General features: G+C 46.9%; 1 protein-coding gene across 1 annotated transcript in view; it reads left to right on the forward strand.

Moving 5' to 3' along the window:
- The window catches only part of ZC3H6 (zinc finger CCCH-type containing 6), a 1382498-nt gene that overhangs the window by 264530 nt on the left and 1098116 nt on the right, over positions 1 to 19852 (forward strand). The gene's annotated exons all lie outside the window — the stretch shown is intronic.

Here is a 19852-nt window from a genome sequence, read left to right on the forward strand (position 1 = left end):
ACCTTTCCTTTAAAAAAAATAAATAAATTAAAAAAAAAAAAAAAATATATATATATATATATATATATATATATATATATTGTGTTTTTCTTTTTGTTTTTACAGTTATGTCTGAAAAAGGTGAAAGAGGTCTGTCTGGCTTTAAGAAATGCCAGAAATGTGGGCACAAGTTGCCCTTGTCAGATGTACACACTTTGTGTATATTCTTAGGTCTTGACCATCTTAAAGTTGATTGCTCTACCTGTAAGGCATTTAATCTTAGAACAACAGCCTCCCCAAATCTAAACATAAGGAGCTTTTGCAAAAGTCTTTGGTGCCTTTTGATTCTTCAACATCTTTGTCAGGTCCTACCACAGAAACACCTCGGAAGAAGCACTGTAAGTCTGATCTGAAGACCGCTCCAAATCCATATGCCTTTGCATTCTAAAAAGGGTTCCTCGAATCCTAGGTTGTTGGATCCGAAGTCCTTACCAAGAACAAGGTACTCTCCGTCGATAGATCCAATACCATCTAGGGTTCCCTTCCCATACCTTGAGCCCATCTAGCACTCCAGGCCACCATTGGTCACTTCCTCTTGATTTTCCAGAAGTCTGACAGAAGCTGATGTGGACAGGATGATGAGGAAACTTATCTCGGTACACATATGGATGGATGTTCTCCCAGCTCCTACCCCATGAGGGTCAGGAAGTCCTTATTTGCAGTACTCCACCAATCTCAGCTCCTTCTCCAACCCATTCATTTGTTTTGGAGTCTCTGAATCTGATTCTGCTGGAGCAGTCTGGCTCAGATCCAAGGATATTAGTAGTTTTGGCTGCGAGAATGTCTCTGAGTGCTCTTGCTCCAATGGCACCAGAGCTGAAGCCTCCCTTTCAGATCTGCCATATTAGAGTCTACTCCAAAGTTGAATGGAATGCCTTCAGGCTAGATGGAGACAATGGAAGGGAAGTGTGTCTTCTGTGCTCCGTCAGCTTCTTTCTCCCTGGAACAATTCTGCCTTTGAGGTGGTGGAGAGTGTTTTCTCTATTTCAGCAAGATGGAAGGCCCCTACCCCCTCGGATCTTCCCTCTGGATCCTGTGTGCCTCGGTGTCTCGAACCTCAGCATTCTATGTCACAGGGACAGCCAGCTCAAAGTCTCCAGGTTACCCAACAGGATATCACCATCTCTTCCTATACTTCTCCAGGGCATTTCACCAAAGAGGAAGTGAAAGAGGAGGCACTTGGATTCCCCTCAGGAGTCTGTCACTGATACTGATTTTGAGGAAGGGTCCCCAAGATCAGCACCTGAAGATGTCTCATTTGGAGATATCCATGAGATTCTTAAGCAGAAAGGGAAGTTGATCTACCGATAACCCCTCCCCAGAAGAATCAGTATTCCTGGAGGCCTTTGGGTCTGACCCTTCTACGTCTTGGGTAACTCCACCAGCTGACGAGCTCATTGACTTGATCTGTAGGTGAGAATGGAAGGAGCCAGCCACAGTTGAGCTAATTCCCCAAAAGACAGGATCAGATTCTGGCACCACCTGTAAGAAGGGAGTTCTGGAGCAAAGGAATGCCCATAGATGCTATGGTTGTGGCAGTGGCCACCAAAAAACACTTACTCTGTCTGTCCCCCTAACAGGGAATCTAGGGCATTGGACAGATTAGGGAAGCATGTGTATTCTTCAGCGACCTTTGCTCTCAGGTTGCTGAACTACCTGGCACACTTTACGAGACTGCAAAGGGAATTGATAAAGGCATTGTCAAGTGCCCTTTCTGGGACCACTACTGCCAACACTACTGCCAAGACTCAGACTTCTGTGGTTTCACAGTTGGCTACCCTGCAAGCTATGTCCAATTCTTCCCTGAAGCTTATCAAGCATGCAACTGAAGGTACCTCAGGGGCAGCAGGTTCAGGCATTTCCTTCAGGAGGCATATCTGGATGCGCTTGTGTGATTTTGCAGATCCCTTCAAGTGCTCATTCGTCAGTCCACCTTTTATTGCCAGCTCGTTGTTTGGCCCTAAAGTTAAGGACACACTCTCCAGTTGTGAGAAAGATGGAAAGACTCTATCTGCAGTGGGTTTATGTTTTTTGAATCCTCAAAGAACCTTTTCTAGGAATGAACAAGGTGGTCAAAAAATGTGATTTAGGAAGTCCCAGGGTACTTTCCAAGATCCACATGGAGATAGTTCCTCCAGGGGCAGAGGGGCAACTTGAATGGATGACGATGCCCACGTGACAGAGGAGGCCTTCAGTGGTCCATAGATGGCTATTCTACCAGACCTTACCAGCATCCCTGAGAGGAAGACCCTATTGTTCCCCTCTGGAGGCAATCAGGGGTTGACTATCCTTGCGCCAAAGAGCCTGGCTAGACATAAAAGATATGTGGGTGCAGAGGATCATATCGAGAGTTTATATTATTCCCTTTTCCCTTCCACCTCCTTCTGTATCCAAGTTCCCAGATGTTCTAGCCAATCAGAGGAAAGCAGCAGCAATAGAAATACAAAAGCTGCTAGAAAAAAAGAGTCATCTAAGAGGTCCCACCAGATCAGATAGTATTCAGAACCTACTCAAGATTCTTTTTGTGACAAAGAAAACAGGAGACTGGAGACAGATTTTGGATATCAGCAATCTGAATAAATCAGTCTGACACACAAAGTTTCAGATGGTCACTATTTAGCCCATTTTGCCCTTTTGTGCAAGGATGACAGGACGTGCCCTAGAGACCTTCAGGATCCGTACTGTCATGTACAAATGAACAGACAATCCAGAAGTTATCTATGCTTCCAGCTGGGAGCCAGTAATTATCACTTCAGAGCACTGCCCTTTGGCCTCACCACAATCCCCAGGGTTTTCACCAAATGCAGTGGTAGCAGGTCACTCATGACTGCTTCCATACCTGGATGACTGGCTCATTACCTTCCCGATCAAACATCTAGTGATAAGAGCACAAGATCAGGTACTCCAAACTTGCTCTCATCTGGGGATAACCATAAATTACAACAAATCTCTTTGAGAACTGTCTCAAACACTGGAATTCCTAGGAGCCATTTTCAGCATAGTATCAGTGACAGCTTTTCTTCATCTGTCAAGAGTACAAACTATCAGATTCCAGGTCAGGAAAATAATTCACTGTACCACACTCTCACCCCAATTTATTCTACAAGCCTTGGGCTCAATGTCAGCAGCTATAGTCCTAGTTCCATGGTCTATTCTGTACCAACACGTCAGTCCAAATAAGAATCACTCAGGCATGCAAAAGATACCTTTGTGGTAGATTCGATCAGGTCAGGTTCTACAAGACTGTCCTTTCATTCTCCTCAGTCCAAGGCCATAATGACCACGGATGCATCCCAGATTGGATGTGGGGAGGCACTTGGGGGGAAAACGGTCCAAGGCACTTCGTCCCCCAAAGAGGCCAATATGCATATCAATGTCCTGGAAATGAAAGTGGTGCTTTTACCATTGCAGGCCTTCCAAGACTTTCTTTTGGGTTAATTTAGATGGACACGTCAGCAGTTTGGTACATCAACAGAAAAGGAGGAACCAGGTCTTACCCTTTCTGTCAAGATGTCCTCAGTGTGTGGTAATGGGTGGTCTCTTCAAATCGCTTTCTGATAGCAACGCGCATTCCGGTGGAGTCCAACTTGATAACAGACAAATTGAGCAGGTCCATCCTACAACCTCAGGAGTGGTCTGCATGAACGTGGCAGAAATGATTTTCTGTCAGTGGAGCCAGCTTTGCTGTGATCTTTTTGCATCTCCCCTAAACAAGTGCAGCAGCTTCTTTGCCCTGATCTCATCGCCGGGGGAATCATTAAGGGATGCTGTGCTCCACAGTTGGCCCCCTCCCCCAGTCCTCTATGTGCCTTTCCTCCAACTCCCCTAATTCCCAAATTTCTGCAGAAAACTGTCCAGTTGAAGAGCAAGCTATCCTCATTGCCTTTACTGGCCTTGGCAGGTTTGGTTCCCTTTTCTTTGGCCTCATCTACTTTACCCATCTTGGATGCTGGATCTAATTCCAGACCTTCTGTTTCACCTGAGAGGCATGATTCATCTGAATATCTGAAACCTAAAGTTAACGGCCTGCTTTCTCCAGTTATTTTTAATAGCCAAGACAGTCAATGCTCTCTCCCCCTGCTTGTCTTATACTTTTATCTTCCCATAAAGCTTCTACAAGAAAACTTTACAGAAGTAAATAGAAAAGGTTTGATCTGATGTTGTTAATCTTCTTCCCGTTCATCACTGATGGGTTCGGTTCCGAGCTCTCAGAACCGAGTCGGCCTTTTTACCAAGCTTGAGCCAGCCAAAAAATGCCACTGCTAAGTCTCTACCCAGAATGCCGTTCTCCCTGTTACCTCAGATCTTGTTTGCCGCGTAGCCGTAAAGCCGCGTTTCAGCCAAGCTCTTAGCTAAGAGAAACCTTTTTTGATATTTGTGTGGAAACTTTTGGATAGCTTCATATTTTGTTAAGTGATTAGTTTTTCTAGTGTCTCTTCTTGTGTCTGACATTGTTTTTTCCTCTGTACCCGTAGTTACCATTGGTATACTTTCAAGTACCATTGTTGGTACGGCCTTTCCTCCCTTATGCTGTATTTCTTCAATACCATAGTTGGTATTGTTTAACCTATTAACTGACATTTATTCAGGTGTTTCCCTTCTTTTCTCAGTCATACCAGTGTATTTTTTTACTTTGATTATAGTTGGATTATACAACTGGCCTGTGGTGTATTTTTCTCTGTCAAGATGTCGGATAAGAAGGGTACTTCAGGCTTTAAGCATTGTACTTCATGTAAGGGCAAGTTACCTAACAGTGATTCTCATGATGACTGTGTATACAGTTTGGGAGTGTCCCACCTTTTAGTGCAGTCTCCATGTGACATTTGTCAGAGTTTCAGTCAACACACTCTTAATGAACGCAAAAATAAAACTCATTCTGAGAGGGTTACTCGAGTCTCCCTTCTCAGAGGCCATTTCTGCGATGGAGGTCTCAACCCCTTCTTCTAAGGACAAAAAGAGATCCCACTCTGTTCCTTCTTCACCATCAGGTGATCAGAGCAAGCCTGGGAAATCAAAGATGTCCTTCAAGGATGCATCTGCAGTCCTTACAAATGGGTTGTCCTGCCGTCAGGCAGCCCTTCGGTCGGCCGGATTCCAAAGTCTGGGTTTGGCCTCGGCTGGTGTCGCACTTCACCCGACGTCATAGCTGCAGTTCTTCGGGTATAAAGGCATCAGCCGACGCCATTTTCCTCAGTCTTTCTTGCCGCGTGGCGCCCGAAGCAGAAGCTGTTCGCAAGTGCCAGTCGGTCAGATCCAGAGATTACTACTACCGAATACTACTTCGAAGACTTCTAAAAAGATAAGTACCCCGTTGGGGACTCTTTCTTGCCTCAGCCGATGTCAGAAAAAGTGAATAACTGTTTAACTTGTGGGAAACAAATACCTCATAAAGATTTCCACTCTTACTGCTTACCTTGTTTAGGCCCAGACCACGACGTAGCAGCTTGTTTAGCCTGTGCTTCTTTCAACCGACGAACGCTTAGGCGTCGGTCGGAGTTTGCTGAACAGTTTTTCGGCTCAGATTTTGCGTACATAATGCCGTCGGATCCTCCGACTACTCAAATTGTTAAGAAACACAAAGAAAAGGACCAACACTCGCGGTCCGCGGTTTCGACCGAAACCACGGTCAAGCAAACCGCGAGTGTCTCGGTTTCGGCCGAAACCGAGCAAACGGTTCAATCTTCAGCCGAATCCATGACTACTACCGAGGCCCCTCTACCCTAGTTGAATCGGCCTCTGAAGTTTTACCTACTACTGTGGTTTCACAAGATTTATCGGACACCATCCCTTTGGATGTTTCTACCCCAGCACGTGGTGCTGCTAGGCCTCCTGCAGCCATGTCTATAAAGGCCTTTGCTAGGGCTAAAGCAGCCAAAACTTCTAAGTCTGTGCCTGTTAAGCCCCCCTCTCACAGGCCCAGCTCCAGTTCTCAAATGCTTACTCTGGCAGAGGATCTCATCTCTTTAATAAGGGGATCCCAATCTCACCCAGACAGGGCCTCTCTACCTCCAGAAAAGAGACCTAGAGTAGAGCCCCCTGAGCCAGTGTCCTCAGATGATTCTTCTGATGATACAGACAATACAGACCATCCAGAGGCTCCCTTTTCTACATATGAAGATTCCGATGCTGAAGAATCGATTCCTTCAGCTTCTCCACCAGAGGAGTTTTCTTTTGGGGAAACTTTACATGCCATGAGAGAGCAATTCCAATGGCAGGGACAAGATTTCTCAGATTCAAGGAAAAGGCTTAGGACCTTTTTACACTTACCGCAACATAGGCCTTTAGCTATACCTCCAGTTCTTCCTGTTGTGGATGATGCATTTAATGATGCTTGCACTGCTCCTGATACTTTACCTCCAGCCCCTGCTAAGCCAGATAGGTTCTACAGGGTCCCGGACACTCATCACCATTTATACAAGGCTCCTTTCGCAGATCCTGAGACTATCTCCCAGGGGCCTAAGGCAGTAGCTTCAACCTCAGCTAAAAACCCTCTCCCTTCTGAAAGGGAATCCAGGTCCTTAGAGATGGGGTAAAAATGTATACACCTCTGCTACTCTCTCAGCTAGAGCATTGAACTGTCAGTTCCATATGATCCAATACCAGGAGTTTATGCTTGATCAGTTAACTAAGAAACTGTCCTCGGATGATTCTTTAGATAAGAAATATGTTCTAGAAATGGTGAATAACATTCAGCAGGTTAGTAACCATTCCTTAAAATGTGGCTATGATGCACTGGAGGCTTCATTTAGATCAGCCATGACCGGCACAGTTATAAGAAGACATGCATGGTTGAAAGAACAAGTCCTGCCGGATCATGTTAAAGCAAAGCTATTAGATGCTCCTATGGATAAGGTCAGTTTATTTGGTTCTCCTGCCCAACAGGTACTGAAGAAAATGGAAGAGAAGGCAAAATCTGTACAAACAGTAAAAGATTTCTTACAGGTTCAGCCCCCAAGGTTTAGCAGGAACTGGCCTTCCAAAAATTGGTCCTTTCCAGACTCCTCTAAAACTCAGAGAGGGAGGAATAGGCATACAAGAGGCAGAAATCAATCCAGAGGAGGTGCCTACAGGGGACGTCAGTGGCAAGGTAACAACCAACGAGGCACAGGCACAACCACTGCCACTACAACAGGACAATCACAGTGACTTGGCTTTGACACCGCCTACCAGGGAACAAATAGCAGCACCCTTAGGCGGAAAGTTAGCATTATTTTCAAAAAACTGGCACTGTATCACAAGAGACAAGTGGATTTTACAAACTATAGACCAAGGCTAGAGGTTTCATTTCCACACTTTACCCGGAAAAAGAGGAATGCCAAACCTACCACCAAATCAAAAGACAGAAGCTCTAAAACAAATGGCTCAATTAGCAAGGATGAGAGCTGTGGAAAAAGGGTACCATCTATGGAGCAAGGCAAGGGATTTTACTCCAGACTCTTCCTGGTACCAAGAAAAGAGAAAAATTGGAGGCCTATTCTCGACCTGTCCGCTTTAAACACATACATCATTGTTCCAAAATTCAAAATGCTGACCCTACAGCAACTTCTTCCCATGCTGGGCAAGGAGTTTTGGCTGGTAACTCTAGATCTCAAGGAGGCATACCTGCACGTCCCCATACGACCACATTGCAGAAGATACCTCAGATTTCTTGCAGGATCAGAGCATTATCAATTCTCAGCATTGCCCTTTGGCTTATCTACTGCCGAGTGTTCACGAAAAGCCTGGCATCAGTAATCGCTCACTGCAGGCTTCAGGGAATCCAAATTTATCCATACCTGGACGACTGCCTAATACAAGCGGACAACAAAAACAAGCTAACAGAAGACTTACAAAGAGTCATTTGCTTACTACAGGCCCTGGGATACACAGTCAATATAAAAAAGTCAAGACTGATACCATCCCAAACAATAACCTTCTTAGGTGCAGAATTGGACACAGTAAAACAGATGGCATTCCTAACTGCAGAAAAACAAAAACAACTTCCTGTCTATTTTTTGGCATTAACAAAGCAGAACAAAGTAACAGCAAGGAAAGTACTGCAGGCCTTGGGCTTCATGGCATCCTGCATAATCCTGGTCCCCCATGCCAGACTACATATGAGAAAACTACAGTGGTACCTAAAGAATTTATGGTCTCAACACAGGCACAGCTTAGAAACAGAAATACCACTAATTCCATGCCTGAAACAAGAGTTCCTGTGATGGGCTCGGGCATGCCAGTCAAACCCAGGTTTGCCCTTCCACAGCATTCAACCAAGCCAAACCATCACAACGGACGCCTCAGATCTCGGTTGGGGGGCCCACATGCTGGACAAGTGCATACAAGGTTTATGGACTCCAGAGCAGCTGCATCTGCACATAAATCAAAAAGAAATGCTGGCAGTACAACTAGCAATCCAGAATTTCAGACCATTCCTCCAAGAAGGCCAGTTGATGATAAGGACAGACAACACCACAGTCATGTGGTACATCAACAAACAGGGAGGCAGTCATTCATACCCTCTATGCCGAATGGCCCTAAACCTATGGAATATGGCTCTGAGTTACAACATTCAGTTACAAGCAATTTTTGTACCGGGAAAAGAAAACATCCTAGCAGACATTTTAAGCAGAACTACCTCGGATGCTCACGAATGGATGCTACACCCGGACATTTTCAAGGCCATCACAAAGAAATGGGGACTGCCACAAATAGACCTATTCGCATCCCCACTCAATCACCAGCTCAAGAAATTCTGCACAAGGACATACCACTCACTTGCTTGGAAGGTGGACTCTCTATCCTTCAATTGGAAAGGCCTGACAGCATATGCATTCCCACCTCTCCCTTTGATGCACAAGGTGCTATTGAAAATCAAAGAGGAACGTCCAAGGATAATTCTGATAGCTCCAGACTGGCCAAGACAACATTGGTACCCATTACTGTGGAGCATGTCTCGGGGAGAATGTGGACACTACCCCTGATTCCCTTGATGTTAACCCAGAACAACTACAACATCCTGCATCCAAACCTGAAAACTCTGCAACTGACTGCCTGGAACATTACATAAGAGCAACTAACCCAGATTTATCCCAAAGGGTTAAAGACATTATACTTGAGGCCCGCAGACCTTCAACAAGAAGGAACTATGCAGGAAAATGGAAGAGGTTTCTCATTTGGAGTGCCGACAGGGCAAAGATGTGTCAAAGGTAGACATTGCCAACATCCTGGAGTATTTGGCAGAGCTTTTCCATACAGGCCTGTCCTATTCCTCCATCAAAATACATGCATCAGCTATTTCTGCAGAATACAGCTTGGATCCACCTGTCTTTTCGCATCCTCTACTCAGGCAGTTTCTGAGAGGAATTAAGAATGTAAAACCTCCTAGGAAACCACCATTACCAGCATGGGACTTGAACTTTGTACTAGAAAAATTGACACTTCCCCCTTTCGAACCAGCAGCAACAGCAGATCTTCAACACCTATCCTGGAAAACTGCTTTCCTGCTGGCAATTACCTCAGCAAGAAGGGTTTCAGAACTACAGGCTTTAATGGCAGTACAACCCTTCCTAATCTTCCATCAAGATAGAGTGTCCATGAGAACTAATCCTACATTTATGCCTAAGGTGGTATCCAGAGTGTCTTTAAACCAGGCAATCCACCTACCTACCTTCTTTCCCAATCCACAGAACAGGGGGGAAAGACTGCTGCATACATTGGATATACATAGACAGTTACGCTACTACCTGGACAGAACCAAGGGTAATAGAAAATCTGACCAGCTTCTGGTAGCATATGCAACAGGAAGGGAAGGAAAAGCAATTTCCAAACAGACAATCTCCAAGTGGATAGGAAATTGCATTAGATTCTGTTACTCCTACCATGGAAAGGAAATTCCACAGAACATAAGACCTCACTCTACAAGGGCTACAGCCACTACCACAGCTTTCTTACGAGTGGCTACCAAGGACATTATAGAGGCTGCTACTTGGACCTCCGTGCATACATTTGCCAAGCATTATAACTTACCTTTATACTCTAGATCCCGAGCAGGGTTTGCCACTGCTGTTTTGCAAGGGATCCTAACTACACCATAATTTCTTCTTCCTCCTCCCCTAGTTTAGCTATGGTATTCTACCCATTTGTAAGGACTGCAGATGCATCCTTGAAGGACATAGTACAGTTTTGTACCTACCATAAATGTAGATGTCCGAACAGGATAGCATCTGCAGTCAGGATTACCCACCCTCCTTCCCCTCTGTGGTACTCCTAGGGTATTTGGCCACCTAATAGCTAGCTGGGGGGGGGTCTCTTATGGTGTATTTGTTTGTATATATGTACATACATGATTATTTTGTGTGTTTGCCTTCTACTATTTGGAAACATTGGCATTTATCCAAAAATTTAGCTTTCCAAGAGGGCAACTGGCATCTGGGGCAAGAAACACTGAGGAAAATGGCGTCGGCTGATGCCTTTATACCCGAAGAACTGCAGCTATGACGTCGGGTGAAGTGCGACACCAGCCGAGGCCAGACCCAGACTTTGGAATCCGGCCGACCAAAGGGCTGCCTGATGGCAGGACAACCCATTTGTAAGGACTGCAGATGCTATCCTGTTCGGACATCTACATTTATGGTAGGTACAAAACTGTACTTTTTCCGAAGTTATCTTTGGAGCATAAATCAGCCTCCTCTGCTCTGTCTTCTTCGGCTCTGACCATTTCAAAACTTTCAGTACTGGCACCTGTTTTGGCACCAGTCCTGCCTCCGGCACCGATCATAGACCTTACTATGCCTATTTCGACTTCAGCTCCTGTGGCCACTTCGACTCAGGGCACACCTTCGACTATGCCATTAGTTTCCATTTTGGAAAAGACCGATGTTAAGTTGTCAATCTCGCCTTCATTCTTGCTTGATGGGTTCGGAGCCGATCCTCGGCTCCGACTCGGCACTTGCTTTAGCTCGAGAACTCCTTTTACCAGCTCGAGGCAGCCCCATATCCCATGATGCAAGGCAGTAAGTACCCAGATCTCGTTTGCCGCTTCGCTTGGGAGGTCTTCTTTTTACCAGCTCCTGGTAAGTTGTTTCACTTTGTGATTTTCAAGCCCCTTTTTAGTCAAAAACTAATTTTTTTATAGTTTAAATTTAATTTCTATCCCTTCCTGACAGAAATCCCCTGTCTTTTTGAATTTGTTCTTAGTTATCCCTATCCCATCCCCCCCCTGTTAGGGTGTGTGTGTTGGTGTTTTTTATAGAATACCTTTTGGTATTTTGTGTAATTTAATTTTATTTTGACTGGTGTGTGTGTGTTTTGTGTGTCGGCACCATGTCAAAGGAGAGGGTTTCAGGTTTTAAGAAGTGTGACTCGTGCTGTCAGAAAATGTCTCTGACAGACGGTCACACTTCTTGCCTGTATTGTCTGGGCCCTCTTCACCTGCAGGACTCCTGTGCTATTTGTCACTCCTTCAGCCAGAGAGTCCTGCAGGAGAGACATAAACTGGTTCTTAGGGGCCTTCTTAAGCCGGAGGGCTCTCCGGCTAAGTCGGCTCCACCGAAACCAGCAAGAGTTTCCAAGGCCCAGGCTTCTGTTTCTAAGCCTGCGGCCTCGGCTCCGACTCGTGCAGAGTCGAGATCGCTCGGCTGGAGCCGATTCTGGCTTAAGCCTTGGCACCGATGGCCATCGGTGCGAAACTGTATTGTCCGCCGATGTCGGCTCCGATCGGCTCCGACACCCATGTGGCACAGGCATCGGTGTCGGCTCCGATCGACTCCGACACCGTTACTTTGGTGGCTGTATCGGCTCCGGCTGGAGCCGATACATCGAGGCGTTCTGTCGGCTCCGAAATCGGCTCCGACAGGATCCGTGTGTCGGCTCCGATGGCTCATTCCAGGAAGAGGCCGAGGTCTCCTTCCTTGGAGCCGATACTTTCGGCTCCGGCTTCACCTCTTCTGTCGGAACGGAGCCATCGGAGCCGATCTTCATGGTCATCCAGGTTGTCTGACCATGACCTAGAGAGAGTGGTCAGCAGATTGCTCAAGTCACAGGTACTGGCCCAAATGCTTCACAGTCCGTCTCAGCAGACGACTGTTGGTCCACACCCCGTTACAGTTCCTCCTTCAACTCTACCCCAGAGCTTGGAGTTGGAGTCTTCGGGCATAGTTACTGCTACGGCTGGAGGACGGATACCTCCTTCTGGTCCTTCAGCCGCTGCGCTTAGCTCCTGTTCCTTAGGGGGATTCGGTCGTCGGGCTTCCATGGTCTCCTCCCAGGGGCTGAGTGGCAGCGGACCCTTGTCCGAACCCGCTCTTCCCCTTGGAGCCTCGGCGTTGGTGAGCCCCGCTCCGACATCTGCCTCGGATGCTTCCCTTCGGTGGTCCCTGGGTTCCTAGCTCTTGAGCGGGTTCTCTCGGACCTGCCTGGGAGGGAGCATTCAAGGTGATGAAGAGTGTACTGGCCACTGGTATCAGTCAGCAGTCTCTTCCGTAGCTCCTCCCTCTATTGTACCTGTTGACATCTCTGCCACTTCTCTTGCTACAGGACCCAGAGATCCTCCGCCTCAGGTTTCCCCATTGGGAATTTCCCCTCTTCCGAGGATTCTCCTGATGTTTGGAGATCCTCCTAGGAAGAGGACTTGTAAGAGGAAGCATGTAGACTCCCCGAGTCTGTCACGTCGGATACTGACTTTGATGAGTCAGAGGGATCCCTAGATCCCCTCTGAGGATGTCTCCTTTTCAGACATCCTAGAACTTCTGAAACAGAGGGAAACTGGCCCACCAACAATCCCTCTGAGGATGAGTCAGTATACCTAGAGGCGTTTGGATCTCGGCCCTCCACCTCCTGGGTGTCTCCGCCTTCGACCCCCTTATGCAGGTTATTGCACGAAGGCGTGGACAGCTCCTGACTCTGTAGAGCCAGTCCCTAGGAGGCCTTCTAAATTTATCACTGCCCCTAGTGACAAACAATTCCTTACCAAGGGTGTCCCGCTGATGCCATGGTGGTGGCTGCGGCCACCAAAAGGAACTTGCAGATCCTTCCGTGCCCGTCCATCCTCCTAATAAGGACTCTAGGACCATGGATAGGTGCGGCAAGCGGATGTTTTCCTCAGCGACCTTTGCTATGCGTTCGCTGAATTATCTTTGTCACTTCACCAGACTCCAGAGAGATATCCTGAAGGAGCTGGGAGAAGTAGTTCAGGATCCTACAGCTGCAGGGGCTCAAGAAAAGATTGCTTCGCAGCTAGGAACCCTCAATTCCATTGCTAACTCCTCCATGCGGCTAATATCTTATGCTGCGGATGGAGCGAGTAGAGCCGCAGGCACAGGTGTGGCTCTTAGGCGCCAAGCCTGGATGCGGCTATGTGATTTTATGGATCCCTTTAAGGCGTCCTTCACAAATTCTCCCTTTGATGGGTCAGCTTTGTTTGGCCCTCAGGTGAAGGAGACCTTGACCAGGTGTGAGCAGGACGGCAAGACTCTTTCTGCTGTTGGAGTCCGTTTTCCACCCCTTCTAGGCCTTATCCCAAAGGACAGAAGGGTGGTAAGATGTGGTTCCGTAAATCCCAAGGAGTCACGCCGGATTCACGTGGTCAGTTTACCCCTAGAGGCAGAGGGGTAACAACAACAGCGCGCTCTAGAGGCAGAGGGTCCGAAAACCAGGGAAACAGGGAGCCTCTCTCTGATAAGCCCTTTCAGCATCCCTGAGGTGTTGCCCGGCTGTCCCTCCTTGGAGGCAGTCGGGAAGATTATCACTGTACCCAGAAGCCTGGCATTCCCTCACTCAAGACAGATGGGTACAGTCGATCATATCCAAGGGTTACATAATTCCTTTCGAGGAAAGTCCCTTCCCTCAAGTTCCCTTCCAGGCGTACCACCCGGTCTAAGGGACATTGCAGAGTTAGAAATCGCAAAACTACTGCAAAAGAGCCATTCAGCCAGTTACAATAGACCATTCAGAGCCGGAATCTACTCAAGGTTCTTTTGGTCCCCAAAAGACGGGAGACTGGAGACCAATATTGGATCTCAGCAGACTCAACAAGTCTGTCAGGAAGACAAGATTCGAATGGTCACTCTTCAGTCAATTCTGCCCTTCTTACAGAAGGACAACTGGATGTGCTCAATAGATCTTCAGGATGCGTACTATCACATCAAAATTCACAGACGCTCCAGGAGATTTCTCCGCTTTCGGCTGGGGTCCAGTCATTTCCAGTTCAGAGCCCTGCCCTTTGGTCTCACTACAGCCCCAGAGTGTTCACCAAATGCATGGCAGTGGTCACGGCTCACCTGAGACGTCAAGGATTCCAGGTGTTTCCGTATCTCGACGACTGGCTCCTGTCAGCCACCACCAGGCATCAGCTTATACAAGCCAGGGATTACACAATAGACCTTTGTTCTCATTTGGGCATCTCAGTCAACTTGAAAAGTCATCCTTATCGCCCTGCCAGTCTATTACCTTCATAGGCAAACTTAAACACTGTTCGGATGTCAGCTACCCTTACAGAACAAAGAGTTTCAGACATTCAGACTCATGTCAGGATCATTCTGGCCAGCAAGAAAGTACAGGCCAGAATGGTTCTAAAAGTATTAGGTCTCATGGCTGCAGCCATTACTCTTCTTCCCTGGCTCGATTCTACATGCGCCTCCTTCAGTGGATGCTGTTCACACAGTGGTCATACCAGCAACTCCCAATGCGTCACCAGATTCTGGTGACACAAACATGCAAAGAACATCTTGCTTGGTGGATCACATCGTCTCAGGTTCACCAAGGCAGATGCTTTGTACCTCCGTCCCCGATAGCCACTGTCACCACGGATGCCTCCCTGATCGGGTGGGGGGGGTCATTATCAGGGCAGGATGGTTCATGGGCGTGGCAACCGTTCGAGTACCATCTGCACATAAATGTCCTGGAGATGAGAGCAGTGCTTTTAACGTTGCAAGCCCTCAACGACTTTCTTCCCGTAGGGACAATTGCAGTCCACACAGACAACATGTCTGTAGTTTGGTATATCAACAAACAGGGCGGAACCAAGTCCTACCCCTTGTGTCGAGAAGCGCTCAGACTATGGCAATGGGCGATCTCCTCTCATCGGTTTCTGGTAGCAACACATATCCCTGGGAAAACCAACATTATAGCGGACAGATTGAGCAGAGCTATTCTCATGCCTCACGAGTGGTCCCTCAAGCAATCCATAGCGGAAGAGATTTTTCTGGAATGGGGTCGTCCATGTTGCGATCTTTTTGCTACTCCCCAAAACAGCAAATGTCCAGACTTCTTCAGCCTCTTCCCTCTATCAGGCCATCCCCCCAGAGGCGCTCTGACCCAGGATTGGCCCCAGGGGCTTCTTTATGCCTTACCCCCATTTCCTCTGTTCCCTCTGTTGTTCCAGAAAGCTACCGTTTGAGAGCCAAATTGATTCTCATTGCCCCTTACTGGCCTCGACAAGTTTGGTTCCCGTTCCTCCATCATCACCTTTTGGTGCAGCCGTGGCATCTGGACCCAGTGCCAGATCTACTGATTCACCAATCCGGTCAGCTGCACCGGTCAATCCCTTCTCTCAACCTCACAGCATGGTTGCTCCACTTCCTTCCTTAGCCAGGCTTCCTTTGATCTCTAACCCAGTTAGAGATATCATAGTAACTTCACTAAAATCCTCTACCAGGAGGATTTACACAAGCAAATGGAACGTTTCTCTTATTGGGCTAAGGCCCAAAATATTGATCCTTTTACTGCCCCTGTTCAGGCAGTTCTGGACTTCTTAGCAGAGATTTTTCATGCAGGCTCCTCTTCTTCCACAGTCAGAGTTCAGTTGGCTGCTATTTCTAATTTTCATGTCGGGATAGCAGATCATAATATTATGTCCCATAGGCTCTGCAGGGCCTTCTTGAAAGGAATTTTCCTACTAAAGCCTCCAATCAGGAATCCTCCTCCTCAGTGGGATCTAAATTTAGTGCTGACATCCTTGATTCTTCCCCCCTTGGAGCCAGCTGTTTCTTGTTCCCTGAAATATCTTTCTTGGAAAACTTTATTCCTAGTGGCTATTACATCTGCCAGGAGGGTGTCTGAACTTCATGCTCTTTCGGTTCGACCCCCTTATTTGATTTTTCACAAAGATAGAGTATCTTTGAGAACTAATCCATCCTTTTTACCTAAGGTCGCTTCAAAGAACAATCTGAATCAATCCATTGATCTCCCTGTATTTTTCCTAACTATTCAGATAGAGCTGAACAAAAGCTACATTATCTTGGCGTCCACCGTCAGCTTAGATATTATTTGGACAGAACAAAAAATTTAGAAAATCTGATCAACTTTTGTTTCCTATGCGGATAATAAAAAGGCCTTCCTGTTTCTAAAGTGACTTTGTCCAGATGGCTTTCTTCGGTCATCACTGAAATTTATACGATCAGGGGAAAACAGCTGTGCTCAAAACCTAAAGCACATTCAACTAGGAGTTTAGCTACTTCTACAGCTTTTCAAGCTAGACTGCCTTTGGACACTATTTGTGCAGCGCCACTTGGGCCACTCCTCACACTTTTGTTTCCCATTACAAATTGGACTTGGCCTCCAGGGACAGAGCCAGTTTTGGCTCTACAGTCCTCAAGAGTTTGTTCCATTGAGCCACCCAGGATAGAGGTGCTAGGGACGCGGTCCCATCAAGCAAGAATGAAGGCGAGATTGACAACTTAACATTAAGAAGTTATGTACCTACCATAACGTTCCATGTTAGTTGTCTTCTCGCCTTCTTTCTTGCGACCCTCCCTCCTTCCCCCTGGCCTGGACAGACCTTGTATAAGAAACTATTATGCTAAAGACCATTCAAACCTGGTCCTTTTTTCCATCTGTAAGTTTCTTCTTCCTTTGGGAAGTATTTTATGCTTGGTGTTATTGCCCTTTGTCAACAAACGAGATCTGGGTACTTACTGCCTTGCATCATGGGATATGGGGCTGCCTCGAGCTGGTAAAAGGAGTTCTCGAGCTAAAGCAAGTGCCGAGTCGGAGCCGAGGATCGGCTCCGAACCCATCAAGCAAGAAAGAAGGCGAGAGAAGACAACTAACATGGAACGTTATGGTAGGTACATAACTTCTTATTTTGGCTCAGAGTGCTACTTCGGCACAGAGCATCGTACCAACCCCACTGGATTTGACCCCTTTACTTCTTGTCTCGAAACTAGGGACTTCGGTGCCGGCAGACCTTGCACCACGAACCCGATACTCCCCTTCCTTAGATACATTTCTGGGCCAAGCATATAGCCCCTTCATCGAATGTCCTGAGTCTCCATCCAGAGTATCAACTAGATCCACCAGGAGCCTTTCTGAACACAATGTGGTGCGTCTTGTAGACCAGCTGTTGTTAGCCAAGGGGATTCCCTCACTTTCTAAGACCCATCCACCTGCAGGACTTGGGTTGCCTTATCCACCCACTCCATCTTACACTTCTCTTTCGACCATCTCGGTTGCGAAGCCTTCTGCTCTGACATCCTTCTTGGAACCCATCACCTCAGCACCTACAGTGCATCTCACTCTGGCTCTGAGTTTGTCCCTTTGGTCTTCGGGTCTCGCTGAACGAGTCCTCCCTTAGTCTTGGGATTGGAGGATGGGCACGTTAGCCCAGGGTATGGAGCCACCTCTCTCCTCAGTGCCGATAGCTCTGTCCGCACTGAACCTGCTTGAGGCTCCATCCGTGGGGGCAGGTTTGTTGGAGCGGAGTGTGACCCTGGTCGTAAGGTTGTCTTTCTCGTTATGGTCTCCTATCCCTCTTCGGGTGGGCCTGCCTTCCACGCGATGGAGAGGGCTCTTGCTTCTGGCAGCACTCCTTCGATGTCAGAACCCCAGTTTTCACCCCCTGAACTACAGCTGTCACAGACCACCCCCGGGACACCGGGCAGAGAAGCCGCAGGACACCCCTGTTCAGGGGGTACCCGCTCTTCCGAGTCCTCCTCTGAGACACCTACTGAGGAGCCCCCTCCAAAGATGTTGTGCAAGAGGAAGCGAGTGGACTCATCCGAGGAGTCCTTAACTGAAGACATGGATTACGATGATGGTGAAGGGTCCCCACGATCACCTCCTGATATCTCCGTCAGAGACATCCTGGAAATGTTGAAGCAGAGAGGTGACTGGAAGCCCTCCAACCCTTCATCTGACGAGTCCGTGTCCCTGCAGGCTTTTTGTGCCTGGCCTTCTACTCTTGGATGACCCCACCTGCTGATGAGCTCATCCAGCTCGTCGTGTAGCATACTTGGAAGAACCCTGATTCCACTAAGGTGATCCCTCGGAGACCAGATAAAATTCTTTCCCCTCCTGAGGAGAACCTGCATTGGTCCAAAGGGTTACCAGTTGATGCTATGGTGGTGGCGGCTACGAAAAAGGACTTGGCTGAGGAAGGTCCCGCTGTCCACCTGTCCAACAAGGAGTCCCGGGTGGTGGACAGACTTGGGAAGCGTGTTTTTGTATCAGGGACCTTCTTTTTGGGGCCATCAGAAATATATTGATCTCTTCTCAGCCCCTATACAAAGTGTTCTTGACCTTTTGGCAGCAGTTTTTAATGAGGGAGCTAGCTCTCAACCATTAGAGTTCAGTTAGCAGAAATCTGTTATATATTGGATTTGAGAGTTCTTCCCCAGCTTCATCTAAGCTGTGTAAGGCCTTTTTGAAGGCACTGTCCTGCTGATACCCACTCGTAAAGACCCTACTTCACCATGGGATTTAAATTTGATACTGCAGGCCTTAATTTATGCCCCCTTTGAACAAGCAGCAAAATGTGATCTTAAATTCCTTATCTGGAAAACTGTTTTCCTAGTGACCATTACCTCTGCTAGAAGAATTTCAGAGCATCAGGCATTGTCCTCTAAACCTCCCTACTTGATTTTTTCATAGGGATGGACTAACAGTACGTACCAACCCTTCTTTCCTTCTAAAGGTGGTGCCAGAATCCAGTATCAACCAGTGCATTAATCTGCCAGTTTTCTTTCATAAATTTGCAAATAAAGGTGAATATATGTCGCATTTATTAGATGTTCACAGACAATTATGTTTTTACTTACATGGAAGAAAAGATATTAGGAAGACGGATCAATTATTTGAGTCCTTTGCAGATTCTAAATTGGGCATATCAGTTGCAAAGGTAACTTTAGCCAGAGGGCTGATGGATTGCATATCATTTGTCTACAGCAAATTGGGTCTAAACTTAACAAAACCTTTGAGACCATTAGCTAGGTCCATGGCAACTTCTTCAGTCTTTCTATCTAGGGCTTCCATGGATGATGGAAGTGCAGCTGCAACCTGGGGCATATCAGTTGCAAAGGTAACTTTAGCCAGAGGGCTGATGGATTGCATATCATTTGTCTACAGCAAATTGGGTCTAAACTTAACAAAACCTTTGAGACCATTAGCTAGGTCCATGGCAACTTCTTCAGTCTTTCTATCTAGGGCTTCCATGGATGATGGAAGTGCAGCTGCAACCTGGGCCAATCCTCATACCTTTTGTGATAAACCGAGATGCTGCCAGCCCAGTTAGCTGGAATTTTGTAAATAGTTATACATCCGAGTTTAAAAATTTTTGAAGAACTAATAGAAAACACTTTGAGATTTAATATATCAAACAGGCAGGACATTTCACCTAACTTCAATAAGAACTTATTAGAAGTTATGAACCAATTAAAACAACAGAAGATCAGGGTTATGAAACCGGACAAGGGGGGTGGGATGGTCCTTATGACAATCTTGGACTATGACATGGCTATGCATGATATTTTGCAGGACTACAACACTTACGAACAAGCTTCTATCAATGAACTTAATGTTACTCAAGCGAATATTAAATACATCTTGAAAGACCATTTAT

This window comes from Protopterus annectens, chromosome 1.part2 (assembly GCF_019279795.1).
Source record: "Protopterus annectens isolate FY-2018-M chromosome 1.part2, PAN1.0, whole genome shotgun sequence".
NCBI lineage: Eukaryota > Metazoa > Chordata > Ceratodontiformes > Protopteridae > Protopterus > Protopterus annectens.